General features: G+C 41.5%; 1 long non-coding RNA gene across 3 annotated transcripts in view; it reads left to right on the top strand.

Annotated features, from left to right (window-relative positions):
• Positions 1 to 26,574, top strand: part of LOC141049105 (uncharacterized) — a 62,818-nt gene that overhangs the window by 7,050 nt on the left and 29,194 nt on the right. For 2 of the 3 annotated variants that reach the window (XR_012220252.1, XR_012220255.1), the window contains exon 1: positions 14,268 to 14,422. The exons of the other annotated variant lie outside the window; for it this stretch is intronic. This is a non-coding gene — a long non-coding RNA (uncharacterized lncRNA). Of the gene's footprint in view, positions 1 to 14,267; positions 14,423 to 26,574 lie in introns of those variants that run through there. 3 annotated transcript variants of the gene reach the window in all.

The raw sequence follows: 26,574 nt of genomic DNA on the forward strand, positions 1-26,574 counted from the left end.
TCCTTAGCTGAAGAGTTTTTACCAGAGCCCACAACAGAGAGGTGGATTGAAATTTCTGAAAAGTTTCAACAAATATGTCAGTTTCCCAACTGCTTGGGCGCTGTGGACGGGAAACATATCCGCATTGTAAAGCCAGCCGGATCGGGATCGGAATATTTCAATTACAAGAAATATTTTTCAATTGTCCTCATGGCCATCGCTGACGCGGAATACAAATTTATTGCTGTGGATATTGGGGCCTATGGCCGCTCCAATGACTCTCAAGTTTTCAAACTGTCTGCCATGGGGCGTAAACTGTATGGAAACACCTTCCAGTTCCCACCCCCTAGACCGCTGCCGCAAACATCTGGTCCACCTATGCCATTTGTCTGTGTAGGGGATGAAGCCTTCCAGCTGTCAGAACACCTTTTGAAACCGTACGGTAGCAGAGGATTGTCAAGAACAAAACGCATTTTTAATTACCGCCTCACAAGAGCAAGAAGAATGGTTGAATGTACCTTTGGTATTCTGACAGCCAAATGGCGGGTCCTATTGACTGCGATCAACCTCAAGACAGAAACTGTGGACGAGGTGATCAAAGCTTGCGTGGTCCTGCACAATTTTGTTATCTGCAAGGAACCCATTTCCATTGAGGACACCTCTGAAGAAACCACCTTGCAAGATTACCATGACATTACCACTAGAAGTTCTGTGACGGTTTCAGTAATGAGGGACAATTTTGCAATATACTTTATGTCACCTCAAGGCAGAGTACACTGGCAGGATGACAGAGTGTGAAAGATTTGTGCCCTACTTGTGTACGTACCTTCTGTACCAACAGTATATACCTTTGCCAACCAAAGTTGGCTATCTTGTCATGGTCTTACTATTTTTAGCTTTAGGCCACAGGTGTGTACCTGGTTGTGTTTTATGCAAAGTATTTCACCTTTTAACAAAAGTTGTGTACATTGTTAGGAAATCACCAACAATAAACACAACTTTTTAGGTGAAATACTTTGCTTCAAACACAACCAGGAACACAACTGTGGCAAAAAGCTAAAATTTACCCACAGTTATATACCTAGTTTTGAATACCATTTTACCTTTTAAATACCCTGTATTTAACCTTTTTCGCCGCAGAAAGAAATGACAGACAACCAGTGTAAATTAATTTAACTTTTATTGAAAAATGTTTTTTTTAGTAAACTTTTTTTAAATTTTAATAAACTTTTTTAATAAAGCTTTGAAACCATAAAACTGGTCATTTTTATTTAAATACACACATTATAAATCTGTGTAGTGTGGGGTGGAAATACTGCTGGAGGGGCTGCGGGACACTTCGACACTGGGAGTGTGGAGAGAGGACTGGGATCGTGGTGGGGAAGGAACAGTTAGAGGTGAAGGTGTGGAAAAAACTACAGAATGGGTGGACATGTGGGAGGCAGAAGAGGTGGTGGGCGGGGGAGTGTAGGGTTGGGCAGGGACTGTAGGAACAGATGATGTTGATGGCAAGTTGTATGGGGAAGGAGTTTGGTACGGGGCAGGTTGCTGGAAGTGGGGAGATGTCTGGTACTGGGGAGGTTGCTGGTACTGGGGAGTTTGCAGGTACTGGGGAGGTTGCTGGTACTGGGGAGGTTGCTGGTACTGGGGAGGTTGCTGGTACTGGGGAGGTTGCTGGTGCTGGGGAGGTTGCTGGTGCTGGGGAGGTTGCTGGTGCTGGGGAGGTTGCTGGTGCTGGGAGGTGGATGGTATGTAACAGGAGGGGGAGGATGGAAAGTGGCTGGAGGGGGTGTAGATGTAATAGGAGGGGGAGGATGGAAAGTGGCTGGAGGGGTTGCAGGTGGAGGAACTACTGTGGTGGGAGGAGGAGGTTGGGAGGTAACTTGCTGGAGAGCAGCGTGGCATGAATGCATTACATGCATCTGCTGGGCAGGAGAGAGCGTTTCCATGCGCTCCACAACAGACCTGAAAAAGGTGTGGTTTGGCGAAGATCTTGCTTCTGAATGCATGGTTTGCAGAAGTGTCTTCACCTCCAGAATGCTGGAGTTGATCTGCTGATAGCCTGCGGAGATTTGCTCTGACAAGACTTTTAGACAGTTCTGGAAAGATGCATTCAGATGCAAGAACTCTGGCGCATAAGTCTTTTCCTGACCCCTCTGCCGCTGCCGCCCAGTACCCGCAGGTGTACTAGAGGTGGCAGGGGCAGAAGGGTGGGGTAAAGGGAAAGCGATCTCCTCACCAGCAGCTTCATGTAATGTAGGCGGCCACGATGCTCCTGTGCTGGTGGATGGGACAGATGGGTCGAATGTGTGGGAAGGCTGGGAAGGTGCAGATGTACCGGGGCGGTCGAAGTGTCCCTCGGTGCCGGTCTCCTCAGGGATCGCCTCAGAAGGGTTCAATCGTGCAGGCTCCCGAGTGCTGCTCACCGTGCTGTGGAATAAAGAGAAAAAAAACCAATTAAAATAGTGACATGGTATGGCCCTGGCTGAAAAAAATTTTTTTACATCTAAACATTTTTTTGTCACATGTGGTGAGTAATATTTACCTTCTGGTGACCATTGTATCCCGGAGGAATGACAGGGCTTGGGCGTACTTGTACTTGCTCCTGCGTCCTCCAGATCCACTCGGGGCCCGCATCTCTTTATTGAACTCCTTCTTGAAACGATCCCTCACAGACCGCCACCGCTTCACAATTCTCTCCCCTGAAACGAGAAAGGACAAAGTGGTTAGTATACAACATCAGTGTTTCCCAAACTCCAGTCCTCATGGTCCCCAGGGGTCATGTTTTCAGGATTTCCATAGTAAATAGAAATCCTGAACACATGATCCGTGGGGACCATGAGGACTGGAGTTCGGGAAACACTGGTTTACATCAAGCAACCTGTACTGTATATACTTACGCTCTTTAATCTGGGCCCGAGCATCGAGGTCCTCCCAGCGGTCCACAAGGAGCGAACAGATTTCCTCCCAGAGTCGTCGGGTAACGATCAGGTCAGCGTGGCGGCGGTCAGCCATATTCCAGAGCGGCTCCCTTTCTCTGACGAGATCGATGAGGTGGTCCACATCGAGTCCTCCATCCTCACCGTCAGAGTCGGGAGCACGCTGTGAAGGCTGTTAAAGAAAAAGACAAAAATAACATAATTAGCCTCCACAAAAGAAATGAAATAAAAAAGCCAAAAAAACAAAGCAAAAATATTTATACTTACATGCTGGTGACCGCAGCGTTGCTGTAGCCGACGACCCTGGGAGGCACTGCGAGGACCTCTTGGCCGAGCACCAGATTGGGAAGACTAGAGAAGAAAACAAAAAATGTTAGGTCTTTGGATGTTGGCATTTGTTTGCTGTGTGTGGTCTGCAGAACATTGATTTCTATGTGTTGTGTGTAGTGTGATGTTGTGTTTCTGTGTTTGATGCCAAAAACTTACCAATTGTGAGCCCACTCCAGGTGTCTGTCCACCCCTTCCTTCTTCTTCTGGGAGCTCCTCTTCATCTTGTGATTCCTGTTTTGAAATAAAAGGCAATGAATAGACATATATTACAGAGATGATGGATTTTGGAAATAAAAACTTACCGTCAAACGCTGACGATGCGAGGGAGGGCTCCCAGAAGAAGATGTGCTGTCCTGTTCATGGCCAGACTCCATGGCTGTGGGTATTGCTGCTGCTGTTGCTGCTGCCAGTGCTGCCATTTCTGCTGCTGCTGCTGCATCTCTTGGGCGGCTGTTGAATAAAGAGAAACAAAGGGCCAATCAATATCTTGATATTCCATGGCCCTAGTTTGGAGGAATGGGGGATTTGATAATTACCGTCTCTCATCTGCTGCTGGCCTCCCCTCCTCAGCATGTTCCATTTGCTGCTCCATTTGGGGTGGTGGTGGTGCTGATGGTGCTGCAGTGGTCTCCTGCCTTCTCCTGCGCTTGGTTGCTTTCTTGGGTGGCATGTTGGGTGTGGCTGTGGGTCCCACTGTCTTGCTTTTATATATGTCTTGTGGGCAGAGCTACTGAGCATGCTCAGACCAAAAAAAACGGATCTGGCCACCGGATCCGGCTTTCGCCGGATCAGGCGTGTCCGGCTTTTTCGCCGGAGACAAAAAACGTTACAGTAGCCGTTTTTTCCAGACGCCGGATCGCGACACATTGCCGGATCCGGCGAAAACCGGATGAAACGCATGGCCATCCGGTGCGATCCGGCGCAAATGCAAGTCAATGGGGGGGGAACCGGATCCGGCATTGCATTTCGCCGGATCCGGTTTTTGTCAAAAGCGCCGGATCGCGCCTGACGGCGAAAACCTGATGTGTGAAAGAGGCCTAAGCCAGGGTTGAAGCTATTGGGTACCAAACTGTTTATGAACAGCAATTACACTGACAATAGAGTTGACTATTGCGGATATAACCCTATGTACACTGCTGACATGATAGTATGACAGCCATTGGGCATTAAAAGAGAGTGATTATCTCCATGTGGCACTAGTTTGAGTCTAGTGATTGTGGTATTTTTTGAGAAATTATCCGATGACCACAAGATCAATAACAGTCCATGTGTGAAAATAGAAATACTTCCTTCACAACTTTACCCTGATACCACCTGTTAATGTGGATTGAATGTGTTCTATTGCTTTTAACTATAAGGGATACAGGGCCCTCCTTAGAGCAGTATTTTATTGTCTAGAATGAGGGGTCCCTCTACGACTGGGTAGAGGGTAACCCTAGTGGCTGCAGGGTGTATCAGGGTCCCTAGGGACAGTCATCGTTGAGCGGGAGCGCCACAATGTCCCCCCTAGGGTGCCAACCTCCGCGGCCAGGCAGATGTAAGCTTAGGGTATCTAATAGGGATTTCTAGTCGTTCCCTTATTCGGGTTTTGTTTGAACACTTTTGGTTTTGATTTTTGTCACTTTTTGTTTTTGGTGCATAACCAAGTTTTTTGGTTATTTTTAACCTAATAAAGTATCATTTTTAGGGGTATTTTCTTATGATTTGATCATATTATTTTACCCCCCAAAAGTCTTTCCAAAATTCCTTCTGTCTATTTAGTTATCTGATGCCTGTTGTCAAGTGTAATCTGTATCTAGCAGCAGAGAAGGAAATGAGGAAGGTTCTTTGTTTCCCTGTTGCTGCTCTCCTGTCTGTCAAACTGAAAAGAGGCACATGAGGGAGACATACTGTTAGGGAAGGAAAGGTTTTGGATAATTACAGGGGCAATGCATGCTGGGAAGGGAAGAAAGGGAAGTTCTGGCTATTATAGTGCTGGGAGAATGAAGAGCAAATGAAAACTGCCCACTGAAGAATTTTGGATGGCAAATTACAGAGCAGAATAGGAACAATTCCATGAGATGTTGGATTGGTGCATTAGAAGTATTTGTGACTTGCGTCCATGAAGATTATACTTTTCTATAGGTTTTACCAAATAGTGCCCCTATAATAGTCTGTGTGACTGCTCTGACTGTGCAAACATATATTTGTCATTTGTGGTCATTCAAAAGAAGGAGTTGGAGTGACTCTGAAATGAGTTGACAGTAAACCAACATTCCATATTCCATCGCGGCTTTTCACTTCTCCACCAGCGGAGGATACATCCATCACCCCTGACAAATTTCATATGCAAACATATACATACACAATGTGTCAGCACACTGCGATTAATGACTACATGAACTCCAACATTGCTGTAAATATTAAAACCGTAAGATGTTTAGAGTCTTTTGAACAAAGAGAGGAAAAGCCATCTAGCTATGTTAAGGTGTACCTTTAATATGGATTGTCCCTATCCACTAAATGTCCTACCATGTGCCAGATCAGGGCTCAAATGAATGGGTAGTGAAAGGGAAATCAGACATAGCTCGCAATTAAAGCCTTGTGTGGGAAGGTGACGCTTGGTTTTTATACCTTGAGAAAGGCACCGGTCTGGATCAGAAACGCATTGGTATTAATAAAAAAGGTTTTGGAATCTCAAGACTCTTCATTCCCACAGCGCAGGCAACCTAAACTTGCCAGCTTCCATTTTTGCATTAAGTCTTTGGAAGAACCTTTTCCTCCAGCCATGGGGCAGCAACAGCGACTTTCCATGCCTTCATAGATGTTGTGCTTGCACACAACACTTTTAGGTGAGTCCTACCATTGATTATACCTATCCCTTATCAGACGGTATTGCCCTATTGAGAGTTTCTCACTACTCTTGGCTATGATATACCGTAAGTTATGTGCATGCCCAAGATATTGCACAGCGGTTCATCCTTTTGAAAATCCTCCTCCAGTGCTGATCGGAGGCAGTCTGGAATATGAAGTACAAAAAATTCCTACATGCCCGAATAGTGAGCCCGTTCTTACAATATCTTGTACATTGGAAAGGTTATAGGCCAGAGGAGAGATCTTACGTTTTCACTAGTAACATCAATGCCAACAACATAATCAGGAAATTTCATCAACCATTCCCAGATAAACCTGACTCTAAGAGTCCAGAACCCCAATTTAAAATGAAAGGTACCGTTACATTCATAACTGAACTTACTTTGACAACCTCTGCAACTGTCTCTAGGTGGTGCTGAACTTTCATTGAGGATGACACATGTTGACATAAGCACAGTTTGGTGGATTGATGGGATTTATAGTATTATCCAGACAGGGAGCTTGTGAGCTAATACCTTACTGTTTCTTGTCTAACTAGATCCTTGCAGTGAGCGTTGGGAGGTGCCATGCACTATGTAAACCTTCTACAGCTTGCTAGTACTGCCAGTTATAAGTTGCTACTGATTCTAGTAAGGTGTTTGGTTTATCAATGCTTCTTGCATCTCCTGATTTCTGGTTCCTACTCTTGGCCAGTGTTTCAGATATGACAACTGTCTTGTGATTCTGACTTTGACCTTGACCTCCTGGTATTGAACTCAGCATTTTCCTGACCTCGTTTCTGACTTATGATTCTGTCCAGGATCCACCCTTTCTGATTTTGACCTGGCACCTATTATTTTTTGCCAGATTGCTCCACCAGTCAGTAGGAACTCTATGAATGTAATCTTGGGGACTCTCCATAACTCCAGATTCCTCTATATGGGTAAATAGTGAAGGCCAGGGTTCTTCTATGACCAAATGAGCAGAATGACTTGTTTAAAGCCTCTCTGTAGAAGGTCTACGTATAGCTGCCAGTCTACCAGGTATAGTAAGTCCTTACAGCAGCGGGAACTTTAGCATTCAGCAGCAGGCTGCACAGCTAAGCATATGATAATGTCTTCTTCTTAAATACCTAAATAGTATTTTTCTTTACTTCTTCATAAAGATGTATTTAGCCAATTTTATATACTTGTTTATTAGGAGTAAAATAAATGTCTGATTTTTTTTCTTATAAGATTGCTTAAAAACAAAAATTAGAATAATTAAAATAATAACATTTTTAATCCTCTTTTTTGGAAATTTTAGTAAATAATATTGACACTATTTGTATAGTCCATACAATAAAATGAATGGATAATTTAAGATGATTGGTAAAAGGTGTAAAAAAAAAATGTTGTGATGTGTGTAATGTATTAGTATGTGCACATTGACTGGATAGGAAGAAGAACGCCTGTAATTGACGGTACAAAGGTTGGTAAGTGTTGCTGCTCGTGTGTCTGGCACAGTGGCAAGCAGCAACGCTCTGGCTCTTCCGATGAGCGAGAGGATGGTGATTTCTAAAAACAGATGAATTAAATGTCTGTGTAACAATATCTATGGCTGTGTAATACACATGTGACTATGTACGATAAGCTAATTAATTTATTAAACTATTAATCATTTTATTGATTTATTTTGTAATAATAACAATAATAATTTATTACACAATTGGGGGTAGGTGAAAGGGAGTGATTTATTAATATATTGCCTTTATGGGGGTGACGGATGTTTACTGCAATTATTTACCTACACCAAGAACACAAAGATTCTGCAAGACTGATATACCGTAATTTCAGTAGTAGAGGCTTAAATAACTAGGAAACATATTATTTCTGCAAAGACTGATTTTTACCCCATACTGTAATAATATCAGCCCATACAGACATTATATGAGCCTACAGAGGTCTGCTTGCACAGAGGTGATATCAGCCCCTTATGCCAACTGCTGCAATGAACTTTATCGGTGTAATTTAGAAGGCTAGCCCTGGCATGGCATAATGTTGCCCAGGGGCTTGGAGTTGCCAAATTCAAATAATACACTCAATGTGGATTCAGCCCACACTAGGTGGGATTCCATCACCGTATACCAACCACAAGACCAATGCAGCCTGTGATTGGATGAAGCAGTCTCGTGACATCAGTAGCGCATCATCTGAGAGATATCCGATGATGATCTGTTCAGTATACTTGTGCTTTGTAAATGTTTTTTTTTTTTTAGATATTTGGAACTGGGGAAAGTGAGGGTAGGATGCCATTTTCCCGCTCACGTTAGGCGGCAGAAAAGCTTGCAAGCTAGCAACAACACTGTCCTAGCAATATATACGCAATTATACCTAAAGATGAAGTAATTGTTCTCAATAAAAAGCAGCGCTACATCTATTCATAGACCGATGATATTATTTTCATAAGACAACTTTCAATTATTTGAACAATAGCTAATAATTCATGTAAAAGATTAATCAGCTCAAACTTAAAAGATTTGTACAGTTTTCGGAATTTCTCATGGCACGGAGAGGAAAAGGGAAGCAAAAGATTATTTGTAAACCGCAACGATTTAGAATACAAAATAGCTTTTATTGAAAAATATCCAAAGAATATATGTTTTAATTATATATATATATATATATATATATATATATATATATATACACACCATGTTCCAAATTATTATGCAAATGATATTTTTCTCTGATTTTCCTAAGTGGTCGGTGCAAATGGCAGTCAGTCTAATAAAAATTATCACCCGTTAGAGTATACATCGAATTTTATTGAAGAAACCTCTCAATGATAACAGTATAATTTCCAAAATGAATAAAAATTCAAAATGCACTGTTCCAAATTATTAGGCACAGTAGAATTTCTAAACACATGATATGTTTTAAAGAACTGAAAATGCTCATTTGTGGAATTTGCAGCATTAAGAGGTCACATTCACTGAACAAAAAAGCTATTTAACTCCAAAATATCCTAACAGGCCAAGTTACATGTTAACATAGGAACCCTTCTTTGATATCACCTTCACAATTCTTGCATCCATTGAACTTGTGAGTTTTTGGAGAATTTCTGCTTGTATTTCTTTGCATGAAGTCAGAATAGCCTCCCAGAGCTGCTGTTTTGATGTAAACTGCCTCCCACCCTCATAGATCCTTTGTTTGATGATACTCCAAAGGTTCTCTATAGGGTTGAGGTCAGGGGAAGATGGTGGCCACATACAAACCAGACAGGCCCAAATGCATTTGCACTAATCCAGGGTGCAGCGGACCCAAGTAAAATGGCAGCTGCACAGGTGCATAAATACCAAATGAAACAGCCAGCTTACAATCAGGGATTGGCCGTGTGGTACACCAGTGCAGAAAAAATAATCCGCATGTAGCAGTGTTCACACAGGGAATGCAGGGCTTCTGGCTAACAACCTCTTAGTAACACCATATAGGGGGGCTGCCCAGTGCCAACTAGAATGCATCCCGTGTGAACAGAGGCCACAAGAAGATGGTGGCCACACCATGATCCTTTTATGCCCATAGCAGCCAATGACTCAGAGGTAATCTTTGCAGCATGAGGTGGTGCATTGTCATGCATGAAGATGATTTTGCTCCTGAAGCCACGTTTCTGCTTTTTGGTCAGCAGGGTCCTCTCTCTCCTATAGAGTTTGAGGAGTTATGATCAGCGGTGTCCTCTCTCTCCTGTAGAGTGTAAGTTCTTATGGTCAGCGGGGTCCTCTCTCCTGTAGTGTGTAAGCTCTTATCATCAGCGGGGTCCTCCCTCCTGTAGAGTGTAAGCACTTTTGATAGGCGGGGTCCTTTCTCCTGTAGTGTGTAAGCTCTTATGGTCAGTGGGGTCCTCTCTCCTGTAGAGTGTAAGCTCTTATGGTCAGCAGGGTCCTCTCTCCTGTAGAGTGTAAGCTCTAATGGTCAGCAGGATACTCTCTCTCTTCTGTAGAGTGTAAGCTCTTATGGTCAGCGGGGTCCTCTTGCTCCTGTAGAGTGTAAGCTCTTATGGTCAGCGGGGTTCTCTTTCCTGTAGAGTGTAAGCTCTTATGGTCACCAGGGTCCTCTCTCCTGTAGAGTGTGAGCTCTTAAGGTCAGTTGGATCCTCTCTCTCTTCTGTAGAGTGTAAGCTCTTATGGTCAGTGGAGTCCTCTCTCCTGTAGAGTATAAGCTCTTATGGTCAGTGGGGTCCTCTCTCTCCTGTAAAGTGTAAGCTCTTATGGTCAGCGGGGTCCTCTCTCCTGTAGAGTGTAAGCTCTTATGGTCAGCAGGGTCCTCTCTCCTGTAGAGTGTAAGCTCTTATGGACAGCAGGGTCCTCTCTTTCTCCTGCAGAGTGTAAGCTCTTATGGTCAGCGGGGTCCTCTCTCCTGTAGTGTGTAAGCTCTTATGGTCAGTGGTGTCCTCCCTCCTGTAGAGTGTAAGCTCTTATGATCAGTGGGGTCCTCTTTCCTGTAGAGTGCAAGCTCTTATGGTCAGTGGGGTCCTCTCTCCTGTAGAGTGTAAGCTCTTATGGTCAGCGGGGTCCTCTCTCCTGTAGTGTGTAAGCTCTTATGGTCAGTGGGGTCCTCCCTCCTGTAGAGTGTAAGCTCTTATGATCAGCGGGGTCCTCTTTCCTGTAGAGTGTAAGCTCTTATGGTCAGTGGGGTCCTCTCTCCTGTAGAGTATAAGCTGTTATGGTCAGCGGGGTCCTCTCTCCTGTAGTGTGCAAGCTCTTATCGTCAGCGGGGTCCTCTCTCCTGTAGAGTGTATGCTCTCATGGTCAGCGGGATCCTCTCTTCTGTAGAGTGTAAGCTCTAATGGTCAACGGAGTCCTCTCTCCTGTAGAGTGTAAGCTCTTATGGTCAGTGGGGTCCTCTCTCTTCTGTAGAGTGTAAGCTCTTATGATCAGCGGAGTCCTCTCTCCTGTAGAGTGTAAGCTCTTATGATCAGCAGGGTACTCTCTCCTGTAGAGTGTAAGCTCTTATAGTCAATGGGGTCCTCTCTCCTGTAGAGTGTAAGCTCTTATGATCAGCGTAGACCTCTCTCCTGTAGAGTGTAAGCTCTTATGATCAGCGGAGTCCTCTCTCCTGTAGAGTGTAAGCTCTTATGGTCAGCGGGGTCCTCTCTCCTGTACAGTGTAAGCTCTTATGGTCAGTGGGGTCCTCTCTCCTGTAGAGTGTAAGCTCTTATGATCAGCGGGGTCCTCTCTCCTGTAGAGTGTAAGCTCTTATAGTCAGTGGGGTCCTCTCTCCTGTAGAGTGTAAGCTCTTATGATCAGCGGAGTCCTCTCTCCTGTTGATTGTAAGCTCTTATGGTCAGCGAGATCCTCTCTCTCTTTTGTAGAGTGTAAGCTCTTATGGTCAGCGGGGTCCTCTCTCTCCTGTAGAGTGTAAGCTCTTATGGTCAGCGGGGTCCTCTCTTTGTCCTGTAGAGTGTAAGCTCTTATGGTCAGCGGGGTCCTCTCTCCTGTAGAGTGGAAGCTCTTATAGTCAGTGGGGTCCTCTCTCCTGTAGAGCGTAAGCTCTTATGGTCAACGGGGTCCTCTCTCCTGTAGAGTGTAAGCTCTTATGGTCAGCGGGGTCCTCTCTTTCTCCTGTAGAGTGTAAGCTCTTATGGTCAGCGGGTCCTCTCTTCTGTAGAGTGTAAGCTCTTATGGTCAGCAGGGTCCTCTCTCCTGTAGAGTGTAAGCTCTTATGGTCAGCGGAATCCTCTCTCTCTTCTGTAGAGTGTAAGCTCTTATGGTCAACGGAGTCCTCTCTCCTGTAGAGTGTAAGCTCTTATGGTCAGTGGGGTCCTCTCTCCTGTAGAGTGTAAGCTCTTATGGTCAGCAGGGTCCTCTATCCTTTAGAGTGTAAGCTCTTATGGTCAGCGGGATCCTCTCTCTCTTCTGTAGAGTGTAAGCTCTTATGATCAGCGGAGTCCTCTCTCCTGTAGAGTGTATGTTCTTATGGTCAGTGGGGTCCTCTCTCCTGTAGAGTGTAAGCTCTTATAGTCAGTGGGGTCCTCTCTCCTGTAGAGTGTAAGCTCTTATGATCAGCGGAGTCCTCTCTCCTGTAGAGTGTAAGCTCTTATGGTCAGCGAGATCCTCTCTCTCTTCTGTAGAGTGTAAGCTCTTATGGTCAGCGGGGTCCTCTCTCTCCTGTAGAGTGTAAGCTCTTATGGTCAGCGGGGTCCTCTCTTTGTCCTGTAGAGTGTAAGCTCTTATGGTCAGCGGGGTCCTCTCTCCTGTAGAGTGGAAGCTCTTATAGTCAGTGGGGTCCTCTCTCCTGTAGAGTGTAAGCTCTTATGGTCAGCAGGGTCCTCTCTCCTGTAGAGTGTAAGCTCTTATGGTCAGTGGGATCCTCTCTCTCTTCTGTAGAGTGTAAGCTCTTATGATCAGCGGAGTCCTCTCTCCTGTAGAGTGTAAGCCCTTATGGTCAGTGGGGTCCTCTCTCCTGTAGAGTGTATGTTCTTATGGTCAGTGGGGTCCTCTCTCCTGTAGAGTGTAAGCTCTTATGGTCAGCAGGGTCCTCTCTCCTGTAGAGTGCAAGCTCTTATGGTCAGCAGGGTCCTCTCTCCTGTAGAGTGTAAGCTCTTATGGTCAGCGGGATCCTCTCTCTCTTCTGTAGAGTGTAAGCTCTTATGGTCAGCGGGGTCCTCTCTCTCCTGTAGAGTGTAAGCTCTTATGGTCAGCGGGGTCCTCTCTCCTGTAGAGTGTAAGCTCTTATGGTCAGCGGGATCTTCTCTCTCTTCTGTAGAGTGTAAGCTCTTATGGTCAGAGGAGTCCTCTCCTGTAGAGTATAAGCTCTTATGGTCAGCGGGGTCCTCTCTTGCTCCTGTAGAGTGTAAGCTCTTACGGACAACAGGGTCCTCTCTTTCTCCTGCAGAATGTAAGCTCTTATGATCAGCGGGGTCCTCTCTCTCTCCTGTATAGTGTAAGCGCTTATGGTTTTTCTCTCCTTCCCCACATGCATTTTCTGAGCAATTACAAACTTTCCAGTAACTGCAACAAACATTAACAAACTGTTCCATTTGCAAAACAGCAGAAGAAATTGATTCACAATCGTGTTGCTTCATAACTCGACAGGTTGATGTCACAGAAGTGTGATTGACTTGGCGTTACATAGTGTTGTGTAAGCGTACCCTTAATTGTTTTGAGCAGTGTACATAAAATCCTCTCTGAGATAACCACTGAAAATAATATTTAATAAGTGGTTCTTCCGATTTATTTTTTTTTTAGTAACCTGATTCGTCAGCATAAAATATACTGGATAAAAAAATCCATGATAGAAAGTCTAATATGGAAAAGAGTGAGGTCGGCTCAAAGTGTTCATGTTTTTCAAAATAAATTTACACGCTGCTTTCCCTCTTTGTGGGACATTACGCAATGTCATAATTTCCACACTAAACTTTATTGATTTTCATTTTACATATTTTTCTATATAAGTGAAAGAGTAATAATTGTTCTCCTTACTAATTAAGAGAATGTAAACTTTTTACATCCATAATACATTTTGAAATGATTATTAACTCAATTTAATGGCAATTATTAAATTTCATTGACTGCGACAAAAATTTCAAATATGTTCTTGTTCTCCGTACAATCCCAACAATGCACTCCCTTTGACTGAGTTGATTTTTTATAATTATGTGTCCATCTAAAAAAATATTTGCCGTTTGGATCATTCACAATTTAGTCACCCAAGACCTTGACCTGCTGCATCATTTTTCAAAATTTTTTTTATTTCCACAATGTTATCTTTTCTATTAAAGATGATAATGTAAACGTACAATTGTGCGACGGCTGTGAAAGCCTCACCGCCGTAATATTTGCCATAGAGTAATGTGAAATTTTGTTTACAATTTTTTTTTTCGCAGCTTCTTACGTGTCACGGCAACGATAATGAAAATTTAAACGTATGCAGAGTGTTTTGCAAATAATGTTAAACACTGGAAATTATACTCTGCATTTTAATAAAGCGGTTGGGACAGATGTCTGATGTTTAATTGGTTTCACAAATGACAAAGAGGGTGAAATTATGCCGCAGCCTCTCCTCCCGTAATGGGGGAACCAAGATTTTAATTATATGTACTATCACTTTTTTTATGCCATGTCTGACTGATCTGCCATTTCAGTCCCTCTATACAATAAGTGTATATTTTGTGATCACTCATCTACAGCCATAATAATCTATTTTAGGCCATTTCTTGAGGAAATCGAAGACATGAAAATTGCTCTTTGCCATGTAAAAAAAGATCAACGAAAGTAGATGCAACTAGAGATCTGAACGTGTTGACATTGCATCTTTAACCTCGTAGAAGACATCTACAATTTACGTAGAGCCAGACAAATAAGGGTATTGTACATCTCCATTTTCTTCCGGACAACTCTAAAAAAATTTTCTGACCTTTTTGAATGTTATTCTTCAGTGTCATATAAATGCCGAACAGACCCTTAAGGCGAATAGCTGCTCTTCAATGTCATTTTCATCCGCGAGGTTTTTAAAATTGTTCACCGCCACTGAAAAATGTAGAATTGAACCATGTCTTATTTAGTAGTCTGACGATACTATGGAAGAGTGTGAACTTAATTATTCGGCCTGTCACACCATATATTACCATTTTAAAATAGTAGTCCTGACCATTCATTTACAGTAAGTCAGCATTAGATTTAATTTTTATTTTCGGCAGGGTGTTAGATCTCGTGTCAAAATTAAAATCTGAATTCATTATTCGAACCATGAAATTCAGAGGCCACTGAACTTGGGAGTTTTGCAAAGTGTTTTTATTCATTACACTTTTATTTTATTATTATATTATGGGGAGAAAGACTTTTTTTGAGCTGATGAATGAAATAGCAAATTAAAATATGAGGAAATTACTTTAGGTGTTAATATATTAGAGAAAACTATTGCATAATTTTACTTTTCTGTAAGAGATACGTTGTTAAGGTCATCGCTGCTAATGGCAGGTGCCTGGTTAGATTTACATATATTTAATGTCTTGCTTTCTCTATTAGTGAAGATGTCAGATTAAGTTTATACTGACTTAGCTGCTTTTCTTCTTAATGAACATGTCATTGCAAGAAAATCCAGTAATTATTTTTTTCTTTGAACAAAAGTGAACCTATAGCTTTACATAAAAAATCCAGAGGAGCACAGATTTTTTTAAACTAAATTAGCTACCACATTCAGATTTAACATAGCTATTTACTAAAGAGGGTTTTTTTTCAAAATGTTTTTTAGTATTTTTTTTTAATTGCATCTTTTTATATGCAATGTAGTGTAATATGTTTTTTTTTATTATGTTTTTTACCTTAAAACCCAAATCATGAAATGTGATGCTGGAAAAGGAAGTTATCAATATCATGGATGGCAACGAGAACAAAAAAATAAATTTTGGAACAAATCAGGGCAGACATGTTTCTCGAAGCAAGGATCATCAAGCTATGATATGCCTACTTTGGATACATCATCCAAAGAGAACAATCACTGAGAGAAGGACATCATGGTGGAAAGAATAGAAAGAGCAAGATGAAGAGGAAGACCAGCAACCCGATGGCTTGATACAGTCAAAATAATGGCGGCGAAGACCCTGGTGGGCCTATTTAGGCTTGCACAAGATTGACCTTCTTACAGATCGTTTATCCATCAAGTCGCCATGGCTTGAGATCAAGTCAAAGGCCATTAAAAAAATTAAAAAATAACCAGGCATACTGTCACAATTTCTCAACTTAGTGAGTGGCTGTTTTGCTGCCCTATGGAATCTGGGTCATGCTGAGTTGTCAGTGTTTTGATTGGCAGCTTAGTCATCCAATCTTGTGATGGGCGTGTTGGGCTGTTGGTACTTTAATTGACAGCTCGGCCATCTAATCTGAGACTTGGAGGTGCTGGGCTTTCTCCAGGTGTCCTCTGTTCCAGAGGTTGCCCAGCTACTTAACTGAGCTGTCTGCCACTGATCCCTGACAGATATAGCTTGTTATACCTGGTGAGTGTTTGTCTGGTTCTATTGTGCTGAGTTCTGATTTTCTGCTGCTTGACCCTTTGGGCCATGTTCTGATTATCCCTTCATGTTGCTCATTTGCTTTGATCCGCTATCTCCTAATATTTTGATCCAGGACCATGACCTGACTTGCGCCTTTGTCTATCCCCTTCGTTTTCTATGTGTTTTCTTGGTATTAATCCCAGAACGTCTGACTTTTCTGCCTCACGATCTACCCGTGATATGAGTAGTAACTAGCGTCAAACATAACTCGTCCCTTCGGGTGTACCTCACTGGGTGCACATCTATGCTAAAGTGAACCTTTCATCACATATCTGATCATGTGAGTTCATAAAGTAGCACATGCTACCTGTGAAAAGTCATATGGGTAGTCCTGATCTTCCAGGAAGCCCTGTAGTCCTGCAGGGGTGACTACTATCTCATGGTCTGGAATACAATTTTACCAACATGCTCCAGTGGCATCCAACATATTAATGACCTCAACCAAATCTGTGCACTGGATGTTGCTGAAGCTGGGTTAAAATTAAGGATCCAAACATCTGAACTGTCCAAAAAGCCAGGACTTAATGATTCCTGGAAAGCTGGTACCATTCATAGGACTCCTCACAGCTATACGGCAACTTTTACATTTTTTTTCTTAGAGCTGCACAGAAAATTTCAGAGAGTGACACCTTCAAAAATATTCTTCTTGCACGCTTTGGTGGTGATTTATGGGCTGTAGATGTAACAATAGCTTCTTTTTAATATACTAAGTGAATGCAATCTAGCTACTCAACAGAGTTTTTTATTTGTAGAAATAATGATGTATGGCTCATTATATTTCTTAGATATCTTATTTTCTGGCAAGAGTTTATTAATAACTATGAGTTCATGAGTTGTGAATGCAGAACGATTTGATAGCATTTGATCTCATAATATGTACAGTGTCAGGTGAAACTAACAGCTCTATTTCAGAACATGTATCAGCAAATTCTCGATACCTAATTGTTCTTTAATGTCTTATTCAAGGTGAGAGCAATAGGCTAATTGTCTGTTTTTCTACGCTGATCATTTGTCTTACTGTCTGCTCATACTGTATACAAGGTGGATGCACCAATGGCTTGATGACTATATATACTGCACCTATAAACAAACATTGTATAGAATAATATTCTGCAATAGTGCCCTTTTACCCATAATACATTAGTTCTCCTTTCATTCCAAACACGTATGATACATACCGTAAGTACAATTTTAAGCAAAATCTGGTTATTAAATGGGTGGCTTTGTTTAGAAAACACTTATTAATATATACTGTTTTGGAAAGTCAGAGTTTACGAAGGCAGAGAAGAAAGTGGCTACACCGGTATATTTTGGATATATCATTAAGGACTTTGTAATCCTTTATTTCCCCTGTGGTGGTGCTGCCAGTAACTAAGTTTTAACACCATTCAGAACTGATCACTGGGCATTCGAAGAGCCATAACCATTGATCAGCTTATCATCGGGGCTATTTGAGATGCATGGACAGATCAGTGCCTCCATGCTGAAAGACACTTTTATTTTATTTATTTTGCTTATATTGCGCCATTAACTCCTGAGCGCTTTACCGAAATCAACATCAATGTCATCATTGGGGCTCATCAGTTTGACTTTGGAGTGTGGGAGTAAACCAGAGAACCTGGAAGAAACCCACAAAAACATGGGGGGACATGCAAAATCCTTGCAAATGTTGTTTTTGGTGGGATTTTAACCCAAGACCCCAGCAATACATGGCTACAGTGCTAACCACTGAGCCACCATACTGATAATAGCCATTGTCCAGTTCAGTTAATTGAAAGAGCTTCCAAATTGGCTCACCCTATAACCCATAATGTCGCAAAATGAGCCTATGTCTTAATGATTAATTTTGTTTCATTTTTGGTGGCATTTTTTAAGATCTTTTCTTTAGATGAAGATGATGTGTCCAATGCCAACACCAAAATAATTTTTTCTAGGCACTGAAAGTTTTTAGATAATAAAAGGAGGCATACACCTATCAGTGTCCTAGTAAATCCAATGTCGACTGCTCCGGGAGCTTGCACCGGCTCCAAAGTGATGCCTGCTTTGTTGGGAACTGTTACAGTATGTGATTGGCTGCAGTGGTCAGAAAAATAGAAAAACACAGGAATCAAATGTTGCTTTGATGGCGCTCTCTGATAGTCACCTTATAGCTGCAGTTTCTGTCCTATAACTTTCAAATGGGGAGATTAATGTTCTCGGAGCTAGAACATACCTAAGGAATAGTCTATGCTGGATCCTTGGGGGGCTCCAAGGTGAGCATGCTTCCACTTAGTTTAAAATAATCAATGTCTAAAAAAAGATTTTGGTGTCAAGCAACCCCTTCATAGTGAGTTATGGAAAACTACTACATGCAAAGAATTTTGGTTACGATGTTCTTGATGTCAGTGGCTTTTTTCAAAATAAAGCATAGTCTAGATATGATGATGCTTTTTCTATCACATTTTCCAAAGGTTTTCACTTTAGGACATCAAACCCATCAGATAAATATATGTTATTAATGTCACAAAAAAGACACTATAAATGCTTGTAAAAATTTCAGCAAGAGAAATTCTTTGGCTTTTGGAGAGTTATTCTCATTTTGAAAAATTAAGGCATATTGACACTAGTGATGAGCAAGTATAGTCATTGCTCGGGTGTCCTCCGAGTATTTTGGCATGCTCGGAGATTTAGTTTTTGTCAATGCAGCTGCATAGTTTGTGGCTGCTAGACAGCCTGAATACATGTGGGGATTGCCTGTTTGTTAGGGAATCCCCACATGTATTCAGGCTGTCTAGCAGCCACAAATCAAGCAGCTGCGTCGACAAAAACTAAATCTCCGAGCTCTCCAAAATACTCAGAGGACACCCGAGCATGCTCGGGAAATCCTGAGCAATGAGTGTACTCGCTCATCACTAGACAGAACTACTGAGACACACAAAAGAGGAACGAAGCCCCATTGCATGCTATCCACGTGTGGAGACACGGCTGAGCATGTGCGGATCTCTTATTTAATTGTATAAGAGTTTTGAATATGGAGCATTGTCTCACGTGCCTTTAAATAAACTTTTTTGGACTTCCATAGAAGAAGAAGAAGAAGTTGCACATGATAGTCCACTTCGCCATACTCAGTGACTCAAGGCAAAACCTTGTTCTCTAGATAGGTGTAAGTCAATAATCATGTATATAACATGAGTCACTTTATCTTGCCATAAATTAATGTTTTTTTTAGGTGTTTTTTATATTTCATAAGCTGTAGCTATTTTTAACTCATGCTTTAAAAAAAAACTAATCTATGTTAAAAAAGTTCCAGAAATTCTGAAATAAAAATATATAAATATTTATTTTTTCATTTCAGAATATATTTCAATAGTATATATATATATATATATATATATATATATATATATATATATATATATATATTATTTAAGACAGTTTTGTAGATATTGGCATCACATGACAAGAATTTTCTTTTCGAGCAATTAAGAAAGCCAGACTTTTGCATTTATTGTTCTACTGTCAGTTTTTGCAGCTTCTAAATATTTACATCAAAGTAATGAGGTAAGACAGACTTTACAATGAAATATTATTTTTTCTAAGCCAATTCTCATGACAAATGCCTTATGGCACGCTATAAAAAATCTTTATCAGGAAGGGAATTCCCCTACGGATTAATTATAACTGAACATTGCGGATACTTATCAACAAATAGTAACAAAGGTTTTCAGTTAGTGCAAAAGTATTCAGAATATTTCATTAATTTATGAGTGGTGCTCTCATATAAAAGTATGTATTTCTTACATAAAATAAAGGAATCATCTTTGTATAATTAATATATCTTTTGAATGAAGATGCACAAGAAATTTCTCTGAGGTTTTTAAGAAGAATCTTGATTATGTATTTCTCCGACTCTATGTGTAGGTGCCAATGTACAGTCAATAGTTCATGCATGTGGACAATGATCTCTCATGAGACAGATGTTCATTGAAATATTTATTAAGGTTTTATGGTTTTGGAACATTATTTTGACCCTTTAATAAGATAAAGACTATGCCTATCATTGATTGTTGATTAAGAGTATTCAATATAGTCTGATCACTTTGGGGAGGAGGAGATTTCTAGCCTTCCAACATCTTTGAATGTCCAAATGGAAATCAGTTCCTCATTTCAATGATCATATAGATTGACTAGTGATGAGGGGATCATTTAAAATTCAAAATTGTCTGTTTGCATGGTTTTTCTCTGGAAATTTATTGCCCTTTATTATGATCTGGGATATATGTATACATGAAAACATAATAAATGCAGGATGTAAAAAAGTAATAAAAATCCTTTTACTTACCTTACTGCTCACCTTTCTGGGCCCTCTGACACTACTGCCACCTATCCAGTCTTTTTTGCATTTTTAGATCTGGTTGGCAGCTATGAAATCCCTGGGCCTTGGTTGCTAGGTCGAAGCTTATAGGTTTGGTAGGCCTGGGAGGGTTCTGTGCATGCGCCCACAATGGTTGTGGCGTATGCCGTGTTATCATACATCTCAACATGGTCTGCAACCTTTGCAGACACATTTGCAGAGCCCTCATAAGCCTAGCAAACTCAGGATCCATGGCCCAATGACCAAAGCCCGGGGATTTCACTGCTGCCGATGTTGATCCGAAGATGCGATGAGGATCGGGTGGGTGGCAGTGAGGAGCAAAGTGGCCAGAGAGGTGAGTATAATTTTTTTCTATACATTGTGGTGGACCTTTATTGTTAAGAAAAATGGTGGCCAGTGGTTTCCTTTTGCTGAATCTGCTAATTACAAAAAGTGCACATTTTTTTGAATGCATATTTTTGTGGATTTCAATTCTACTCGTATTTATTCACTTATCTTCAAGTTTGACCCGTGGTGCTTTCTTTTATAAATTGTATATAAATGATGTTAGGGCTCAACTGGTGAGATGTATTCATGAACCCAGGTAAGGGTGGACACATGGATCCATGCTTTGGCACACAAGGCTTGAAGGAATATGGAGAATTAAGGAGTGGAATAACAGATTAAGTAGGACAGCTGGCAAACAAACAAGGCAGTGCAAATCAAAAGCAACAAAACTAGGAGGTCAGATGAAGAAGAAAAAATGGCAGGTGTGAAGCAAAATTTAGGTTGCAGTATCATCAGCAGAATGTAGCATATTGTGAACAGACTGCAATACTAGTTTGTAGTGCTTACAGCACACGATTGGAAAACCAGCAGGTCACAGAAGCAGCAGATGCAAGTTGAAGAATCCACAGCAAATTGCAACGTAATGTGAACAGACTCTAAAAACAGTTGGTAATCCTTACATCAAACAATGGGTTAATTATCAGGTATTGTGGAGCAGTAGATGCAAATTGTAAAATCTTAGGAGTAGAGTAAATTTGTTGGAGAGAAGTTGAATATTACTCTAATTTTACAAAAAATCTGCTGTTGTGAGTTCATTTTTCCCTTCACCATTGAGGTCTGATGAACTCCCTCCTCTGGTGAAGGAAGGTAGTGAGGCTGATTACCAAACACATGGGCAGCTAGATGATGACTGGGTGGCTGGAATTGAGGACTGGATATAAGGCTACCGACGCCCTTCTTCCTGGCTGGTGATTTTCCTGCTGGATTCTTGGAGACCAGTCTGATTCCTGCATCTCAAAGCTAAGTTTTTCTGCTCTGCTTTGTACACTTCAGTTTGGTTTTTGTTTTGCCTTGTTTTTTGGGAGTTCTGCCATCCCCGGCCGGGGGTGAGCTGAATTCCATTTTTGTCTCTGATCTGTTGATCTTTTGCTCTGTCTTCAGAATATACCTGAGTGCTGATATAGTCTTTTGAAGCCTAGCGACTTCAGGGCCTGTTTTTCCTATCAGTCGGTTGGCTCATTTTGTTAGGGTTTTTGCAGATGGCAGACAGCAGCTTTCCTATCCTGTCCTATGTAGTTAGCTTGGGCCCCATCATTTGCTCAACCTATCTTTCTATCTGTGTTAGTGTTTTCATCTTGCTTCACCGTCATTATATGTTGGGGGCTGCCTATTGCTTTGGGGTCTGCTCTGGGGCAGTTTAGTTTTTCCCCTTTCTTTCTTTAGGCTATGTAGTTCTCCGGCTGTGATCGAGGGGTCTAGGGCACCGTAGGAACCCCCCACGGCTACTGCTAGTTGTTGTGGATAGGTTCAGGGGTCTGCAATCCAATAGCTGCCAACATCTTTGGTTTTTCTGGACTTAACTGTTATTTTGTTTTTTCCTCCTTCGGTGACTCATCATAACAATCTGTATTATGCAGAATGCAAATTTTTTTAAAAAATCTTTCTTCATGCAAATTCAGCTAAGTGGCAACCCGGCCCTGAAAACAAGACTGGTGAGTAGCAAGTGAAAAGTAAATTATGACATAGAACAGCATGATTTCTGAAAACTAGTAATTCTACCTAATATTTTTGCATTGAGTGATACTTTTAGCAGCCACAAATTATATATACACATATGTACATACCACAGTAGATAATGCAACATTATAAGCTACTATTTAAGGACTCTGCTTGAAATCTTCTTAGATGTGATGACAGAAATCATAAATGAACTAGACAGATCCCATTAGGAGTCAATGGGAGCTGTCAGAGACAGTGGTATTTACTAGAGATGAACAAATCTATTGAAATTTGAATTTGAATTGGCCCGGTAGAATACATTTTTCCCCAAAATTTGAAGTAAATCAATTTGTCGCAAATCACAATGCTGTAAGGGCTCCAATTTCCTTAACATCATATGATATAGCACAGTCAGTCAGGAGGGAATATCATAGCCTGTATGAAAGCAGAAGCATGAAATGCAGCATCCATTTAGGGTAAATCTGGCTAGTGAGAAGATATCACAGTGCACAGCTTAGTAATTCAAATAGGATACAAGGCAATAAAGGAATAAAGAAACTGTAAGGCTACATTCACTTGTTGTGGCAAGTGTTGTGTTCCTTTTGCCAAAATCAAAAATTGTAACAAAAACATTACGATTGTACTATGATGAAATGCAACACAGCTGCAACATGTGAATGCTGCCTAAAGATGTTGGGCCCAATTCACAAAGCTTTAACACCAAAATTCTGGCATAAAAGTTTTGAAAAGTCACAAAATTTTGCAACTTTTGGCATTTTCAAGCTAATTTCTTCCAGCTCTGCTGAATTGAGTAGAGCAGAGGTAGAACTAGGCGGGGTGGGGTCGGGATGTTACAGCTTGTCTAAGTCATGATGAGCTATGGCAATCCCTACTCCAGAAAGCTCTCTACAATACCTTAATGCAGTGTGATTTCTGATGTAGCGTGTGGTGGCACACACCACCCTTCAGACACATACATGAAGAGACGCGTCTGACTCCAGTACGTCTCCTCATCAAGACCGGAGTGAACAACACTGGTCTTGATGAATCGGGCCCGGTGTGTTTGACATCTTAACAGTGAAGAAATAGTGTGTGAGACAGACACATTGTTTAAAACATTTTTAAAGCAATTGAAGGCTCTGGATTACTTTGATGTGCTGCAAATCAATTCAGTGTGAATCGAATTTTCTGGGAAAATTCCTTAAATGTGACGAATTTGAATTTCAAAAGATATCCTCATATCTAGAATTGAATGTTCCTTAAAATATATGTAAATTGAAAAAAATAGTCACCCTTGCAACTCAGCTGTACTTCTACCAAAAACCTATGTCTGGTCTTCTGTGTAGCTCCGTCTGACAACACGCTCGCAAAGTTAGCTAGGGCTTCCACTATAAGAACTTCTATTGTCACAACATGCATTGCCTAAGGCCTAATTAATAACGGGTGATGCATATTTGATGTTATGATGTGCATCATGACATTAGAGGCCTACTCGGCAGTGGAGTGCGCACCACCGAGTGAAGATACCGGAAGAAATGAAGAGAACATTGCTCATAGTGCCAGAGGAAGCTGCATAGAGGACTGAATTGGGGTTTAATGCCAACGCTACAGGTAAGCAGTGAGATAACTATTTTGTATTTTTTAAGCCAGCCACCATTTTGCAAAATTCACCCAATGCTGATCAAAAAAGTTCTAATTCTGGAGAATCTGCATTTCATGTTAAATTGATTTGCTCATCTCTGCTTATTATCACTGGTTTCTCCAAGTCTGGAATTATTGGCTATTGCACCGCTGAGTGCACTGAGTTTGGGATGAGGGGGATGATGTTTGTTACTTAAGCATTTGATATAGAAGGGGTAAAGGATTTCCTCTCTGTTTTACATTTTGTTTTGTTTTAACTAGCCTTATAGTCTCATAGTCAAGGTTTTCATACTTTATTTAATAATTTCTTATCTCATATGCAATGTTTTGAGGTTCTGCAAAAACTGTGTTATGGGTACATGATAAATAAAAATTATCATGACCTGAAGGAGTCGGTGGGTGGAGATTCCTAAATGAAAATTACATTGATTGTAAATGGTATAAAAATAAGTATTCACAGAAGAAAAAACAGAATTGTTTTGCTCACAAAATCAATGTCCCAGAGTCTGGAGGAAGAGTGGAGAGGCCACAATCCATGCTGCTTGAGGTCTATAGTGAAGTTTCCACAATCAGTGATGGTTTAGGGAGCCATGTCATCTGCTGGTGTAGGTCCACTGTGTTTTATCAAGACCAAAGTAAATGCAGCTGTCTACCAGGAGATTTTAGAGCACTTCATGCTTCCCTCTGCCGACAAGCTTTTTGTAGATGGAAATGTCATTCTCCAGCGGGACCTGGCATCTGTCCACACTGCCAAAAGTACCAATACCTGGTGTTAAAACAACAGTATCACTGTGCTTGATTGGCAGCAAACTCGCCTGACCTTAACCCCATGGAGAATCTATGAGGTATTGTCAAGAGGGAGATGAGAGACACCAGACTGTTGTGAATTCACTTTCTGGCCTTCCTCTGGTTACTGGTGAAGGTGGTGGAGATGGTTGTATTGACAGAGGGGTCGCGGGTTCTCTTTCCGGGCTCCCTCTGGTGGTTACAGGAGGTAATGGAGCTGATCTAATTAACAGAGGCCTGCCACCTGATAATGAGGAGGACGATTGGACATTGGGAGTTTCTGACTGGATTTAACACAGCCGACTCCCTCTATCCCTGCTGGTGATTTTTTTCCTGCCTCCTGAGGTCTTAGTTTCCAGCTCAGTCTCTGCATGCTCAAGCTAAGTGATCTTTTGCTATTGTTCACATTTGATTTGGATTTGTCTACTTCAGTTTTGTGTGGTCAGCCAGTCTCGATTGGGGCTGTGCTAAATTTCCATCCTTATGTTACTGTTTGTGCCAGTTTGTGTCCCTTATTAGATTGGCCTCTCTTTGCTCTGCTTTCAGAATATACCAGAGTGCTGATATAGTGGGCGAAGTTTAGTGACTTCAGTATTTTTTCTATCAGATGTGTTGGGCATTTTTTGCAGGGTTTTTTGTGTGATTGCAGACAGTGTCTTTCCTTTCCTGTCCTGTCTAGTTAGTTTGGGCCCCATCGTTTGCTCAGCCTATTTTCCTATCTGCCTTTGTGTTTTCATCTTGTCTCACCGACAATATGTTTGGGGGCTATCTATTCCTTTGGGGTCTGCTCTGGGGCAGTTTAGATTTCCCCTTTCTTGCTTTAGGCTTATTTAGTTCTCCGGCTGTCTCGAGGCATCTAGAATCATCGTAGGTATGCTTCACGGCTACTGCTAGTTGTGTGGATAGGATCAGGAGTCTGCAATCTGCTTAGTTACCAACCTTTCTGGTTTTCTATGGCTTAGCTTGGTCTTGCTTTCCTCCTCGGTGACCCAATCATAACAGAATCACCAGCATAAACCGCAGATTCTAGGGTACTCAAAAGCAGGAGAGAATTGTAAAAAAGAAAAAAAGAGAGAGAGAAAAAAAAGTGTCAGAATTTTTTTATATATATTTTTTCTTTTTTCTCTGGAGCCGTAGGATTTTTTTTCTCTAATGGAGATTAAGCAAATGTCTGATCGTGTTGAGCAGCTAGCTGCTGAAGTGTGGGGAATTTCCGCCTATCTCGCTCAATCACCTGCTGTTGAACCAAAAATCCCTACTCCGGATGTGTTTTCTGGGGATCGGTCAAAATTTTTGAATTTTAAGAATAATTGTAAACTATTTCTTGCCTTGAAGCCTTAGTCAACAGGGAGCTCTGTGCAGCAGGTTAAAATTGTCATCTCCCTGCTGCGCGGCGATCCCCAGGATTGGGCTTTTTCTCTGACACCTGGAAATCCTATTCTGACTAATGTGGACGCATTTTTTCAAGCCTTGAGGTTGTTGTATGATGAACCTAATGCTATTGACCAAGCTGAGAAAACCCTATTGGCATTGAACCAGGGTCAGGATTCTGCAGAGTTATACAGTCAAAAATTCTGAAAGTGGGCGGTCCTTACTAAATGGAAGGGTTTGGCAGAAACCGTAAAAGATGTTATGGTGGGATTTCCTGTTCCCTCTGGTCTTGATGATTCTATGTCATTAGCCATTCAAGTTGATTGA

Source organism: Dendrobates tinctorius, unplaced genomic scaffold (assembly GCF_039654945.1).
Source record: "Dendrobates tinctorius isolate UK_male_01 unplaced genomic scaffold, ASM3965494v1 ptg000143l, whole genome shotgun sequence".
NCBI lineage: Eukaryota > Metazoa > Chordata > Amphibia > Anura > Dendrobatidae > Dendrobates > Dendrobates tinctorius.